The sequence below is a fragment of the Salvelinus sp. IW2-2015 genome, unplaced genomic scaffold (assembly GCF_002910315.2).
Source record: "Salvelinus sp. IW2-2015 unplaced genomic scaffold, ASM291031v2 Un_scaffold2653, whole genome shotgun sequence".
Taxonomy (NCBI): Eukaryota; Metazoa; Chordata; class Actinopteri; order Salmoniformes; family Salmonidae; genus Salvelinus; species Salvelinus sp. IW2-2015.
In genome coordinates, this window is record NW_019943960.1 from 120,990 (window position 1) to 131,687 (window position 10,698).

Genomic DNA, 10,698 nt, shown 5'->3' on the forward strand with positions numbered 1-10,698 from the left:
TGACACCCACTAGTGACAGGATATTCAGGCAGAACCTCATGAGACACCCCACCCTAGTGGACAAGATATTCAGCAGACCTCTTGAGACTCCAACCTAGATCGACAGATGTTTGCAGACCTCATGAGACTCCACCTAGTGGACTATGTTCAGCAGACCTCATGAGACTCCCACCTAGTGGACAGATATTCAGCGACCTCATGAGGACACCCACCTAGGGACAGATATTCAGCAGACCTCATGAGACTCCCACCTAGTGGAAGATATTCAGCAGACCTCATGAGACACCCACCTAGTGGACAAGATGTTCAGCAGACCTCATGAGAACCCACTAGTGGACAGATATTCAGCAGACCTCATGAGACTCCACACCTAGTGGACAGATATTCAGCAGACCTCATGAGACTCCCCTAGTGACAGATATTCAGCAGACCTCATGAGACACCACCTAGTGGACAGAATATTCAGCGACCGCATGAGACACCCACCTAGTGACAGATATCAGCAGACCTCATGAGACTCCCACCTAGTGGACAGATATTCAGCAGACCTCATGAGACTCCCACCTAGTGGACAAGATATTCAGCCAGACCTCATGAGACTCCCACCCTAGTGGACAGATATTCAGCAGACCTCATGAGGACACCCACCTAGTGGACAGATATTCAGCAGACCTTCATGCAGAGTCCTGTACATGGGTAGATAACGCCATGTAGCCTACCTAGCAGCACCATGTAGCCTACTAGATAACGCCAGTAGCCTACCTAGCAGCACCATGTAGCCCTATAGATAACGCCATGTAGCCTACCTAGCAGCACCATGTAGCCTACTAGATAACGCCATGTAGCCTACCTAGCAGCACCATGTAGGCCTCCAGCAGCACCATGTAGCCTACTAGATAACGCCATGCAGACTACTAGCAGCACCATGGAGCCTACTAGTTAACGCCATGTAGCCTACCTAGCAGCACCATGTAGCCTACCTAGCAGCACCATGTAGCCTACTAGATAACGCCATGAGCCTACCTAGCAGCACCATGTAGCCTACTAGATAACGCCATGTAGCCTACCTAGCACACCATGTACCTACCTAGCAGCACCATGTAGCCTACTAGATAACGCCATGCAGCCTACCTAGCCTAGATAACGCCATGCAGACTACCTAGCAGCACCATGTAGCCTACTAATAACGCCATGTAGCTCTACCTAGCAGCACCATGTGAGCCTACCTAGCAGCACCATGCAGCCCACTAATGATAATGCCATGGAGCCTACCTAGCAGCACCATGTAGCCTACTAGATAACCGCCATAGTAGCCTACCTAGCAGCACCATTAGCCACCTAGCAGCACCAGTAGCTACTAGATAACGCCATGCAGCCTACCTAGCCTAGATAACGCCATGCAGACCACCTAGCAGCACCATGTAGCCTACTAGATAACGCCATGCAGCTACCTAGCAGCACCATGTAGCCTACAGATAACCCATGTAGCCTTCCTAGCAGCACCATGGTAGCCTACCTAGCAGCCACCATGTAGCCATACTAGATAACGCCATGTAGCCTACCAGCAGCACCATGCTAGCCTACCTAGCAGCACCATGTAGCCTACTAAAGATAACGCACATGTAGCCTACCTAGCAGCACCATGTAGCCTACCTAGCAGCACCATGTAGCCTACCTAGCAGCACCATGTAGCCTACACTAGCAGCACCATGTAGCCTACTAGCAGCACCATGTAGCCTACCTAAGCAGCTACACAGTAGCCTTACCTAGCTCAGCACCCATGTCTAGCTCCTACCTACCTGCATCATCATGTCATCCAGACAATTGAAGATGTATTTCCTGGCCTCCTTAGACTTGATGCCCATCTCAGCCTCGTGCTCTGAAGGAGTCTATTTAAACACAGAAAATATTTATGTTACACTCCTCATATTCATAAGGCTCAATTTGTACCTTTATTTAACTTGGCAAGTCAGTTAAGAACAAATTCTTATTTACAATGACGGCCTACCAGGGAACAGTGGGTTAACTGCCTTTTTCAGGGGCAGAACGACAGATTTTTACCTTGTCAGCTCGGGGATTCAATCCAGCAACCTTTCGGTTACTGGCCAAACGCTCTAACCACTAGGCTACCTGCCGCGCTGAAGCTTGAATATACAGGAAAAGGAAAAATGACATTTTTTGTGTGCATCTCCATAAAGCATTGCAGAGTTGCCTACATGACTTATTTCAAGAAAGGTAGATCTTCCTAAGAAAAACAAAGCTAGTTTATGCCTAAACAATTACACCAGATTGTTGCAGCAGAGCAGTGAGGAGGGGTGTAACACCTTGATTCTCCAGAGGGGGTAGCTAGAGTCAGGTCCTCTCTTGAAGAAGCGGCTGGTCTTGGTGCCGGCACTKAGCAGGTACTCTGCAGGCAGACCCTGGGTCTGAGAGATGTACCGGATCTAGTGGAGGAGGGAAGGAAGGAAGGAAGGTATTACACAATACATGACTATCAACAGTTTGATATAGCTTGGTATATTACCATCATAACAGTTGAGGATAAAATGTGTTTGTTTGTGTATCTGTAGCAGTACTAACCTGGTCGTACTCTGATGCCCCGGGATAGAGGGGCCAGCCCAGGAACAGCTCAGCTATAACACAGCCCAGAGACCACATGTCTATAGACTCACAGAACGGCAAACCCAGGATAATCTCTGGAGCCCTGAGGAAGAAAACATAGAACTCATTATACCAAGACTGTAGTGGAATAACCACCTGGACTCATTATACCAAGACTGTAGTGGAATAACCACCTGGACTCATTATACCAAGACTGTGGTTAGAGTGTAGAGGCGGCAGGTAGGCCTAGTGAGATCATAGAGTGTTAGAGCGCAGGCTAGTCTAGTGGTTAGAGTGTAGAGGCGGCAGGTTAGTGCCTAGGGGCTGGTTTATGATGTTAGTAGCTGTGCAGTTATTTTAGTCCTAGTGGTTAGATTGTTAGAGGCGGCATGGTAGCCTAGTGGTTAGAGTTGTAGTAGGCTGGCATTTTGTACATCGGTTATTTTTTTTTTTTTTAAGTTGTGATGTCTAATGTGATGACCTAAGTGAATAATATTGATCTTCTCTGAGATGGACACTTTTGAAACCCTCTCGTTGAATAGTCCTACTCCCTTTTATAACCTGCCATTATCCTACATTTGATCCACTTAGGTGCGACGCGCTGAGGTAAGCTCAAGTCTGCTTGGCTGATCGCATGACTGACCTGAACCATTTCCCAGGTCGTATCCCTGTCTTCGCGCACATTTAATTTTCTTTTGGAACTTATTGACCCAGCAGAAACCTCATGCTGGGTGACTCCTCATCAGACAGCCCTAACAGGGTGCAATGTCATCGAGCTTCGGGCTTCTCAGCCTCAGACGTCTCCAAGGCTGTTTTGCTCAACTACCTGCTAGTTCGCTATATCTACAGGTTGTGTGTCCAGGTCACCATCTCCAAGCTGTCTGTTCCACGACCCCACAGTCCACGTATACTGTGTCGTGCAATGGGTGTGTGTGTGTGTGTGTGTGTGTGTGTGTGTGTGTGTGAGGGCTTTGTGTGTGTGTGTGTTGTGTGTGTGTGTGGTGTGTGGCCAGTCGTTGTCTCTCAAGGCTGTCGCTTAACGTACCCACGTAGTCACGATACTACAGTCAGATACACCTAGTGGAGAACTAGGTTTTTTTCCTGGCAGTAGTGACACTGATACAACATGGTGTATCTGTAAAACAAGACCTCTGCCTTTTTTCACATTTTGTTACTACAGCCTATTTTAAAATGATTTAAATAGATATGCTCGCCCATCTACACACAAATACCCCATATAACAAAAGCAAAACTGTTTCTTAAGAATTGTTTGCCAAAAATTATATATTTTTTAATGCAATATCAGATTTACCAAAAAATTGTTCAGACCCTTTACTCAGGAGTTACTTTGTTGAAACACCTTTTGCACCGATTAACAGCCTCTAAGTCTCTTAGTATGATGCTACAAGCTTGGTACACCTGTTGTTGGCGGAGTTTCTCCCACTTCTTCCTCCGCCAGAATCCTCCACTCTGTCACGTTGAATTTGTGGGAGCGTCGCCTGGACCAGCTATTTTCAGTCTCTCCTGAGATATTACGAAGCGGTGTTTCAAGTCTGGGCTCCGCCCTCAAGGACATTCAGAGACTGTCCTGAAGCCACTCCTGCTTGTCTTGTCTTGTGCTTAGGTCGTTGTCCTTTAGAAGGTGAAACCTTCACCCCAGTCTGCAGTGGTCCTGACATTATGAGCAGGTTTTTCATCAGCGATCTCTCTGTACTTTTGCGTCCGTTCAGCCAGCCTCTAGAAGAGTCTTGGTGGTTCTAATCCCGTTTCAGAATGATGGAGGCCCACTGTATTTCTTGGGGACCTTCAATGCTGCAGAAATGTTTGGTATCCTTCCCCAATCTGTGCCTCGACACAATGCACCTGAGTAACAATTTCGAGTCTTTAATTGAGCAAAAGGTCTGAATACTTATGTAAATAAGGTAGAGTTTTATATATATGCAAACATTTCTAAAAACCTGTTTTCCTTTGTCCATAGAGTAGTGTTGGTAGATTGATGGGGTCCAGACCCAGAAGGACTGAGCTTAATCACTTGCCAAAGGTGTTCAAACAAAGTGACTGAGTAAAGGTCTGCAATACTTATGTAAATGTGGTATTACAGCTTTTTTTATTTTTAAACATTTGCAAAGAAAAATCCTGAACATTGGTTTGTGGCTTGTTATTAATGGGGTATTGTGTTAGATGGGTGAGATTACTATATTTAATCAATTTTAAAATGAGGGCTGTAAACGTAACAACAAATGTGGAAAAAGTCAAGGGGGTCTGAATTTTTCCCAAATGCATTGTTACTACCTACCATTATGGTTACAAGGTATATGACATTATGGTACAGTATATGTGACATTATGGTTACAGTATATGTGACATTATGGTACAGATATACCTGACATTATGGTTACAGGCTATACCTACATTATGTACAGGTAGTATGTGACATTATGGTACAGGTATATGTACATTATGGTACAGTATATGTGACATTCATGGTACAGGGATACCTGACATGTATCTTACAGGGTATATTGACATATGGTACAGGGTTATATCTGAACATATGTACAGGTTAATGTGACCATTTATCGTATCTCGTATACATCTGACATTTTATGCTACAGTATAATGTACCATTATGGTACATGTATACCTGACATTATGGTCAGGTATATGTGACATATATGCCTTACAGAGTATAATCTGACATTATGGTTACAGCTATATTGACATTATGGTACAGGATATACCGGACATTATGGCGGTATATGTGACATTAGGCTCACAGGTATATCCTGACATTATAGGTAACAAGGATATGTGACATATGGTACACGTATATCTGACACTATGCTACAGGTATAGTGTGCCACATTATGGTACAGGTATACCTGACATTATGATAACAGGTATGATGTGACATTCAGTGTACACGGTATATGATGACATTATGGTGAAATCTGCATATATGGGTACACATATTGACATGTATGGTAGATCTGACATTTATGTACTAGTATCTCTGACATTATGTACAGTATATGTGACATTATGTAGCATACATGTGACACTAATGGGTTACAGTTATATTCTCGAGACATTATGGTACCAGGTATGATGTGACATTATGCATCATATCTGACATTTGCGTACAGTTATATGTGACATATGGTACAGGTATATGTGACATGATGGTACAGGTATATGCTGACATTATGGTACAGGTATATGACATATGGTACAGAGTATATCTGACAGATTATGGTACAGTATATGTGAACATTATGTAACAGGTATATACACCACAATTTATGCGTACAGTATATGTGACATTACGGTACATGTATACCTGACATTATGGTTAGCAGTATATGTGACATGTGATGGCGTAAGGTATACACTTGGACATTGATGTGATATACTGACATATGTAACAGGTGTATACCTGAGCGAGTTACTGTTTACAGGTGTTTATATCTGACATGATGGTACAGGTATTGATGTGCATTTATGGTAACAGCGGATATCGTGACATTAATGTACAGGTTAATATAGACATTTGTACAGCTATACCTACCATTCTAGTGGTACAGGATATTGACATTATGGTACAGGTATATCTACATTTATAGGTATAACAGGTATATGTGAACATTATGTACAGGTATTATCTGAACATTATCGTAGCAGTATATGCTGACATTATGGACATGTATATCCTGACTCTGTATCGTACAGTATATGTGACATTATCTGTACAGGTAATCTGACCATTATCCGCTACCATGTGTATATGTGACATTTATGTACAGGTTATAACCTACAGGTATCGGTACATGGATATGTACATTATGGATTACAGGTAATACCCTGACAATATAATGGTACAGATATATGTGACATTACTTGGCTATAGGTCTGTTGTGGACATTATGTTATATTCTTGGACATTATAAGGTACATGTATATGTACATTACATCGAGTATATTTTCTGACATTTATGACAGTATATCTGACATTATTTTCAATGATATATGGTACATTATGCGACAGGTATATGTGATCATATGGTACAGGTATATCTTGACATTATGTACAGGTATATGTGACATTATGTATATCTGGCATCTATGGCTTACAGTTATAATGTGACATTTATGGTACAGGTATATGTGACATTATCGTACAGGGTATATGTGACATTATGGTACAGGTATATTGACATATTTACATGTATATCTGACATCTTGTACAGGTATATGGTACTACATTATGGTAACAGGTTATAAACCTGACATTATGTACCATATATGTCAACATTATGGTTACAGGATACCTGACATTATTGTACAGGTATTAGCCAATCTGGCATCTATGTACAGTATATGTGACATATGTATATCTGACATTAGTGTACAGGTATACCTGAACATATCGGGACAGGTATATTGTGACACTTATGGTACAGGTATAATCTGACATTAGGGTACAGGTATATGTACATTATGGTACAGGTATATGGACATTATGGTTACAGTACTATCTAACATTATTTGGGTACAGGTTATACTGACATTATGGTACAGTATAATCTACTATTATGGTATACAGGATATGTGACCATTATGTGTACAGGTATTATCTGACATTATGCGTTATATTGACATTATCGTACAGGATATTATCAGACAATTATGGTACAGTATATTCAGAACATTTATTGTACAGTAATCATCAGACCATTATGTACAGGTATATCAGACATTATTACAGGTATATCTGACATTTCGGTACATTCTGACATTATGTACAGGTATATCAGACATTTGGTACAGACTATCAGAGCATTTCGGTACAGACGTATTGTACATTATGTATCTATCTGACATTAGGCTACAACGTATATGTGACATTATTGGGCTACAGGTATATCTGCATTATGCCATACTACATTATGGTACAGATATATCAACATTATAGGGACAGTATATTCAAACATGTATGTACAAAGGTATATTACATTATGGATCACAATTCTGACATATGGCCTTACAGGTATATGTACATTATGGTACAGTAATCTAACATTATGGCTACAGTACAGTGAGGCGAAAAGTATTTGCATCCCCTGCTGATTTTTACGATTTGCCCATGACAATAAGAATATTGATTTCAGTTCTTATAATTTAATGGTTCTAGGTTTTATTTGATACAGTGAGAGAACAGAATAACAACAAAAAATCCATGAATCTATACCGCTAATGTCAAAACTGCTTATGAATTGATTTGCATTTTATATGAGCGAAATAAGTTTTTCTTGACTCCCTCTGCTAAAACATGACTTAGACTTGGTGCAATACCCTTGTTGGCAATTCTACCATGAAGGTCATGCGTTTTCTTGTAGTTGCCACAGGTTGCACCACATCTCAGGATGAATCTTTGTTCCCACTCCTCTTGCAGATCTTCTTCAAGTCATTAAGTTTAGAGGCTGGACGTCTTTGCACACTCAACCCCAGCTCCCTCCACAAAGATTTTCTATGGGGTGAGTGTGTGAGAGTCTGTGTAGGACTGCTAGGCCACTCCAGGACTTTAATGTCTTCTATCTTGTAGCCGATCTCCTTTGTTCCGGTGTGGGGCGCGGGTGATGTGGCTGCTTGGGTCGATTGTCATGCTGGAATACCCAGTGCGCGACGTGTAGCGGCTATGTGGTTCATATATACCCTTGGCCTGAGGCAGGAGCGTTTTTCACCCAAGATTTGACGGTACCATGGCCCCGAGTCCATCGAGTCCCCTTTGATACAGATGAAGTGTGTGTCCTGTCCCTTTAGCAGAAAAACACCCCCAAAGCATGTAATGTCCACCTCCATGATACTTTGCAGGTGGGGATGGTGCTTGGGGAGGTCAGTATGGCCAGCAGTCCCTCCGTGCCTCCAAACACGGACAACTTGAGTTGATCCAAAGAAGCTCTCATTTGTGCGTGAGGAAGTCAAAATCTGGACCACAACACGTATCAGCCCATTGTCCTCTGAATCATTTCAGATGTTCATTGGCAAGAGCTTTCAGACGGGCATGTATATGTGCTTTCTTGAGCAGGGGACCTTGCGTGCCGCTGCAAGGATTTCCAGTCCTTCGACCGGCAATAGGTGTTAACCAATTGTTTCTTGATACTATGGTCCCAGCTGCCTTGAGATCATTTGATAAGATCCTCCTGTGTAGTTCTGGCTGATTCCTCAACCTGTTCTACATGATCATTGCAACTCCACCGAGGTGAGATCTTGCATTGGAGCCCCAGGCTGAGAGGAGTATTGACCATTCTTTTGTGTTTCTTCCATTGCGAAATAATCACAGAAACTGTTGTCACCTTCTCACCAAGCTGCTTGCGGATGGTCTGTAGCCCTTCCAGCCTTTGTAGCGTCTACAATCTTGTCCCTGACATCCTTGGTAGAAGCTCTTGGTCTTGCCATGGTGGAGAGTTTGGAATCTGATTGTGATTGATGCTTCGTGGACAGGTATCTTTTATACAGGTTAAGAATACTTGATTTAGTGTGCATCTCCCCTTTTTACAGAGGTGTGGCTCCTAATACTCACCGGCTCCGGGTACCTGTATGAGAAACACTGGGAGGCCGAGAAATTCTTTTGATTGAGAAGGGGTCAAATACTTATCCTTCCTCATTAAATACTGCAAATCAATTGTTTATAACATTTTGTTGATCCATGCATTCTGGAAGTGTTTTGTTGTTAGTCTGTCTCTCACTTTTCAAAATAAACCCCATTAAAATTTGACTGATAATTTCTTTTGTCAGTGTGGGAAACTACACATCATCAGCAGTGCGGGAATTCAAAAGTAACGTTTCTTCCCTCACTGTATATCTAACATTATGGTACAGAACTATATCTGACATAGAGTACATGTATATGTGACATTATGGTATCATGTTGACATTATGTTAAGGTATATCTGACAATTATGGTGAAGGTATAATGTGACAATTATAGTACAGGTTATGCGTGACATTATTGCGTTACAGGTATTATGTGACATTATGTACAGGTATATTCTGACATTATGGTACAGGTATATGTGACATTATGTACAAGTATATCTGACATTATGTACCATACTATGTGACATTATGTACAGGTTATATCTGACCGTTATTAGGTACAGGTATATGTGATCATTATGGTACAAGGTATACATCGTGACATTATCGGTACAGTATTATGTGACATTATGGTACAGGCTATATACTGACATTATCGTATTATGTGACACATTATGGTAGGCAGTATATGTGACAATATGGTATTGGGTGTATATACAGCGTGAATCACATATAAAAAGTCAATTATTCCACCCCACCTTTGAGAACCTGAGGATTGCCAAAAAAATCCAGGTGTTTATTCCAATACAGTCTTGGTATAGTGAGTTCCACTGGTGGTACTTACACACTCAGCAGTCTTGGGATATAAATGAGTCCGAGGGGTGGTATTCCAACTACATCTTTGTATAATAAGTTCCAGGTGGTTATTCCACTGTCAATCTTGGTATAGTGAGTGCCAGGTGGTTATTACCACAACAGTCTTGGTATAGGTGAGTCCAGGTGTTAGTCCACACGTATCTTGGTATTAATGAGTCCAAGTGCGTATTATTCCACACAGTCTTAGGGTACGCTAATGAGCCCAGGGGGTTATCTCCACTACAATCTTTGGGTATAATGATTCCAGGGGGTTGTAATTCCACTATCAGTTACTTGATTATAATGAGTCCATTTGGTTATTCCACTACTCATCTTAGTATAATGGAGTCCAGGTCGGTGTGTATGTGGCCACTACATTCTTGGTATAATGAATTCCAGGTGTATACTTCCACTTACAGTCTTGGTATAACTGAGAATTCCAGTGCTCTATCCACACAGTCTTGGTATAATAGTCCAGTGTAGATATCCCTACAGTCTGGGAATATAATGAGTCCATGTGGTGTATTCCACAACAGTCTTGGTAGAATGTATCTCAGGTGTTATTCCACACAGTCTTGTAAATGAGTTCCAGCGATGGTTATTCCACAACAGTTTGTCTATAATGAGTCCAGGGTTATTCCACTA

The 10,698-nt window shown here is 41.9% G+C and overlaps 1 pseudogene; it reads right to left on the reverse strand.

Annotated features, from left to right (window-relative positions):
- Positions 1 to 2,724, reverse strand: part of LOC112074487 (homeodomain-interacting protein kinase 1-like) — a 32,674-nt pseudogene extending 29,950 nt beyond the window's left edge.
- Between the last annotated feature and the right edge of the window lie 7,974 nt (positions 2,725 to 10,698).